Here is a 6323-nt window from a genome sequence, read left to right on the forward strand (position 1 = left end):
AGTGGTCCAAATGACTGTCTCAAAGTCACACCATTTGGGTTAGGGGTGGGAATTAGCATCCCACCTCCTGATTCCCAGCATTCTTTCCACTACCCCCTGCCCACACCCACTGCATCCACTGTTCAAACAAAACACTCTACAGAATCAATCCCAATTTCAGGCAAGGTTAAACAACAAATAATGAAAACTATAGGAAATTATTGGATTTTTGTTTGTTTGGACTTTGAAGCATTTAGAATTATTTCATGAATGTTGTTATGTGTCTGATTTGGGTTTTATTTTTTAGCAGTTGACTTAGCTTAAGCGGCAGCATTAACCTTTATTTTCCTGCAGCTAAATTGCCAATATCCCCAATGTTGACCCAGGAACTGTAAGTGATTCCTGCCTGGCCATGGAGCCTCTCACTACAAATATGCTGACCCTGCAGCAGGCAGACATGCCACATCCTGCTCTGATTCAGTGGCTGTGTCCAGAGGACCAGAGCTCTTACCTGATGTTGCAAGAGATAAGCCATGTCCTGGCATCTCAGAGTCTCAGTGGCACCTGGAAAATATAATTAATTCAAGCCAAATTCTCTTACTATTTCCTCTCCTATAAAAAAAGACAGTAATACCCATCTTATTAAACTCTTGAGAATAAGAGAGATAACATATACATAGTGCCTGACATACAGCTGGAACTCAGTTTCTTGCTTTTTATTTCAGTATGATTGTCATATCAGTTTTCATGCTCATTGTTCATGCAACATCTTTAAGATAATTTTATATCAAGCTTACTAATTAAACATTGATGTCCCCCTCCTCCAATGTTCATAGCAATCCACCTGATTAAAGTTCTCAGGAAACCCCATCCTCCCCAGGGTACACTTCCTGCCTCTCCTTGGCAGCCACTGCTGCCATCCCTCCCACAGTAGGGGCTTTACTGCCCTCTGAAAATGCCTTAAGGAAATGATTCAGAAGCAATTGATTCTCTTCCTGTATTCTTCAGTAAACTCGATGATGGAAAGCTTTGGTTTCTCTCCTTCTTTAAGCACTTTATCTTTTTAGAGTAGTTTTAATTTCACAGTAAAATTGAGTGGAAGGGACAGAGACTTCCCACATACCCCTGACCCCACCCATGCATTATCCACAGCCCCCACCAGAGTGATATATTGCTGTTACAGCTGATGAACCAACATTGACAGAGCATAATGCCCAAAGTCCATAGTTTGTTTTAGGGTTGTGAAAATTAATAAAGGGAAACGTCAGTAAAGTAGAGTTCGGAGACCAGAAGGGGGAGCCATACCACTCAAGGTCAATTATAGGAAGGACTGTCAATTATAGACTCCAACAGAAAAATCCTCAAGAGGAAAGAATCATCAATTACAGATCCAATAAAAAGATCTACATTGCCTCTCCTATAAGAAATCAACTACCCCTGCAACTCAGCCAATGAAAAACCTGAACTCTTGCTTTTCTCTAATGGACTTTCCTTCAAAACAAGCCCTCTCAAATTTTTCCTTTTCCATAAAATAACTTTCCTCTCCTCTGTTGGACTTGCTGTTTATGTTGCCATACATTGCATATCCAGAATTGTAATTCTCTGTTATTCCCAAATAAACCCATTTTTCTTGCCAAAATAACTGACAGTTTTATCTTTAAGGTTAACAGGGTTCACTCTTGCTTTTGTACGTTGTATGGATTTGGACAAAAGTTATCATAATATATATCCATCATTATAGCACCATAAAGGGTACTTTCACTGCTCTGATAAAACTCCTTTGATATTTTGGCTATCTCCATAGTCTTACTGTTTCCAGAATGTCCCATCAATGGAACCATATAGTATGTGGCCTTTTCAGATTGGCTTCTTTCAATTAGGAATATGCATTTAAGTTTCTCTCATCTCTTTTCATGGCTTCATAGCTCATTTCTTTTTACCACTGAATACTATTCCGTTGTCTGGATGTACCACAGTTTATTTATCCATTCACCTTCCAAAGGACATCTTGGTTTCTTCCAAATGGTGGCAATTAGGAACAGAGGGGGAGAAGAAGCATTCTACAGTCCTACAGTGAGGGCTCAGACTTTTAGTGGGCCTGTGCTTCTCATTATAAACTTCACATGTTCTCAGTGTTTTGGTTTCGGTTGTTAGAATCAGCTAAAGTTGGAGATTTCCCTTCTACCATGTAGAAGGCTTGAGCTGACTGGACTTGGGTATTTCTCTTCCTCTGGTCAGTTAGGCTCTGATAATACCCCAGCAGTTTAGGGTCTATTAATTAGTCTCTGCTGAGGACAGATCTTATTAAGAAATAAGTATATTTCAAAAGGGTTCCTTTCTCCTCCTCTACAGAATCACAAGGGGATTTTCTTTGATACTTACTGTGAGAACCTAGTGGAGCTCTTAGAGGTAAATCTCACAGAATTGTAGAACACCCCTCCACCCCACCAGGACCAGGTCCCCCTGGAATTTTTAGCTCTCACAATTGTCCAGCCATTTGTCACAACATGTTATCCCACCCCATCTCTAGTTCCTGGCACTGGTTCTTGCTGACTTGCCCCTTGTGACTCTCCACTCGGGTAAGCCATTACTCCTGGGCAGGGTTCTCACCTTTGTCCTCACCTCTCTTTAGGATCCTACAACAGCTGATGATTTTTCAATCTGTTCACCTTTTTATTTGTTACTATGACTTTCCAAGCTCCTTACATGTGGAGCCCAGTACAATCAATTTTCAGTGGAAACAATCCAGCTAATTGGACAGCTCTAAATCTCCCCCAGGCTGAAAAGAATGGATTTATGATGTTGCTGCTCCTACAGTTGTTGTCATGGTGCTGCTGCTGTGGTTGTTGTTGAGTCTATATCATGCATGAATTATATAGGAGCAACAAAGTTAACTGCTTTTCAAAAATTTTTTAAATGTTCATTTATTTTTGAGAGAGAGAGAGAGAGAGAGAGAGAGCGTGAGAGCGAGTGAGCATGAGCAAGGAAGGGGCAGAGAGAGAGAGGGAGACAGAGAATCTGAAGCAGGCTCCAGGCTCTGAACTGTTAGCAGGGAGCCCGATGCGGGGCTCGAACCCACAGACTGAACCACGAGATCATGACCTGAGCTGAAGTCTGACGCTTAACCAACTGAGCCACCCAGGGGCTGTTAAATAGAATCTCCAGGATAACCACAGAGAAAATAACTATAGATAAAAAAAAAAAAAAAAAAAGAAAGAAAATGAGAAAGGTATTTAAATATATACTACAAAATCAACTAAAACTAAAAGAAGACAGTAATGCAGGAAATGAAAGAAAAGCTATAAGGCATATCGGAAAAAATAGCAAAATGACAGATGTAAGTCTGTTCTTATCAGACTTAATATATTAAATGTAAATGGACTGAATTTTCCAATCAAAAGCTGAGATTAACAGAATGGATAAAAACACAGATTGACCTATACGCTAGCTACAGGAGACTCACTTTAGATCCAAAGACACAAATGTGTTAAAAGTACTCACTTTAGATCCAAAGACACAAATGTGTTAAAAGTACTCACTTTAGATCCAAAGACACAAATGTGTTAAAAGTACTCACTTTAGATCCAAAGACACAAATGTGTTACAAGTAAAAGGGTGGAAAGACATTCCATGCAAATAGTAAGCAAGAGGGTGTAGGGATGGCTACACTAATATCAGATAAAGTAGACTTTAAACTTAAAAAGTTATAAGACAAAGAAAGACATTATATGATAATAAAACCTCAACGCAGGAAGAAGATATAATAATTATTTATATACGTAGTAATAGATTAGCAAAATATAGAAGCAAAAACCGACAGAATTAATGTAGAAATAGACAGTTCCATGATAATAGTTGGAAACTTCAATTCCAAACTGAAAACAATGGCTAGAAAACCAGACAAAAGACTAGAAATAGAGGATTTAAACAACTCAAGAAGCCAGCCAGATCTAACAGACATCTACGGAATATTCTATGCAAGAACATTCCCTGTGAAAGCAGAAGAAGCAACGGAATACACATTCTTCTCAAGTGCACATAGAATATTCCCAGGATGATTCCTATGTTAGGCCAACAGTGTAAGTCTTAACAAATGTAAGAAGATTCAAATCATATCAGCATATTTCTTTCTTTCTTTCTTTCTTTCTTTTTCTTTCTTTCTTTCTTTCTTTCTTTCTTCCTTTCTTTCTTTTCCTTTCTTTCTTTCCCACCCAATTTACATCCAAGTTAGCCAGCATACAGTGCGACAATGATTTCAGGAGTAGACCCCCAAATGCCCCCCACCCATTCTGCCCATTCCCCCTCCCATAACCCCTCCAGTAACCCTGGTTTTTCTTCATATTTAAGAGTCTCTTATGTTTTGTCCCCCTCCCTGCTTTTATATTATTTTTGCTTCCCTTCCCTTGTGTTCATCTGTTTTCTATTTTAAAGTCCTCATATGAGTGAAGTCATATGATATTTGTCTTTCTCTGACTAATTTCGCTTAGCATAATACCCTCTAGTTCAATCCACACAGTTGCAAATGGCAAAATTTCATTCTTCTTGATTGCCGAGTAATACTCCATTGTATGTATGTGTATGTATATATATATATATATATATATATATATATATATATATATATATATATACCACATCTTCTTTATCTGTTCATCCATTGATGAACATTTGGGCTCTTTCCATACTTTGGCTATTGTTGATAGTGCTGCTATAAACATTGGGGTGCATGTGCCCCTTTGAAACAGCACACCTGTATCCCTTGGATAAATGCCTAGTAGTGCAATTGCTGGGTCATAAGGTAGTTCCATTTTTAACTTTTTGAGGAACCTCCATACTGTTTTCCAGAGTGGCTGCACCAGTTTGCATTCCTACCAACAGTGCAAAAGGGTTCCCCTTTCTCCACATCCTCGCCAACATCTGTTGTTTGCTGAGTTGTTAATATTAGCCATTCTGACAGGTGTGAGGTGGTATCTCATTGTGGTTTTGATTTGTATTTCCCTGATGATGAGTGATGTGGAGCATTTTTTCATGTGGAGAGACCGGCCTTTAAAGTAAAGCTGGAAATTGCTGGAAGCCACCCTAGCATCTTCTGGCTACAGACCCTGATTCCTGTCACATACCACCAGCCTCTGGTTTGTAGCCACAAACGATTTCAAAGTGAGAAATGAATGTTGGCTTTGAAGGCTCATGGCACACACAGCAGCCAGAGGCAAAGTCCTGAGCCTGCAAAGTGAGGTGGCCATGTATCACTACTTAGTCATTTCTTATCCATTCGTCACCACTGCACTGGATGAAGGTATGGCTGGTTCTCTCATCAGCAAAATGTGGTCCACGAATACATGTATTTACAAATGATTTCATAGGGTTCTTATGTTATAAACTTTGAGTCTTGGAGTGGAAATCATTTCTGTCCAAGTATGTGGCACCTGAGAGAAGTCCCCTGTGACTGCCTCAAGTGGCAGAGCCCAACCCTCCTGCCACACAGTATCTGCTATTCCACCCTCACCAGTTTGGCCCCGCACCTCCAGGTGGAAAGCTCAGGACCTCAACTGCTGACCCAAGGTCCTAGACTGGGTCAGCAGTGGTTGCCTGTGTGTAGCCTCTGGCATGCACTCACTGCGCCTGGGATCCACCATCCAGAGCCCTGTCCTTTGCTCTGCTCACCATTCTTTGCTAGGGGTACCCCCTGATTGTGTGTAGAGGGCTGGAACTGGCTCAGAAGATGATCAGGAAGTTGTTGGCCGTTGATCTTCTAAACATCCTTGGGAGTGCACTTCTGTGGTTTGTTCACCCAGCCCTCCAGCAGCAGTGTTCAGGGGCTTTGTGGGAGATGATCTTGTGGGACCTGGTGCTGGGCTCTGTGTCCAGCCAAGAGACTGTGTACTCAGGAACTGACAGCAGGGAGGAGACATTGCTACCGTTCCCCCAGCTGAGGTCGTGGCTATGAGGCCAAGACTGGGGGACTCGAGTCCCGATGCGGACGGAGCCCAACACATCCTCCTCACAGCAAGTTATGAAATAAGATTCCAAAATCAAGGGCAAAATAGTATTTTAAAATCAGTATTTTCCTTGGCAACTTACACACTAGCCTTAAGTTGGGAGAGGTTTCAGAGATAGCTGGACATAAATTAAGCAACCTGCACACACACAAAGGTCCAAACTTCCTTGACTTTACTTGGTAAATCAGGATGGACTCAGAAAAGAATAGTTTTGCAGTTCACACTAGAAGGGAGAACCTGCCAGTCTGCTGTGAGGAGAGTGAGGTTTGTTTGTTTGTTTATAATTCTTTAATGTTTGTTTATTTTTGAGAGAAGGGGAGGGAGGATGAGTGGGGGAGGGGCAGA

Source organism: Panthera leo, chromosome D1, assembly GCF_018350215.1.
Source record: "Panthera leo isolate Ple1 chromosome D1, P.leo_Ple1_pat1.1, whole genome shotgun sequence".
Lineage (NCBI taxonomy): Eukaryota > Metazoa > Chordata > Mammalia > Carnivora > Felidae > Panthera > Panthera leo.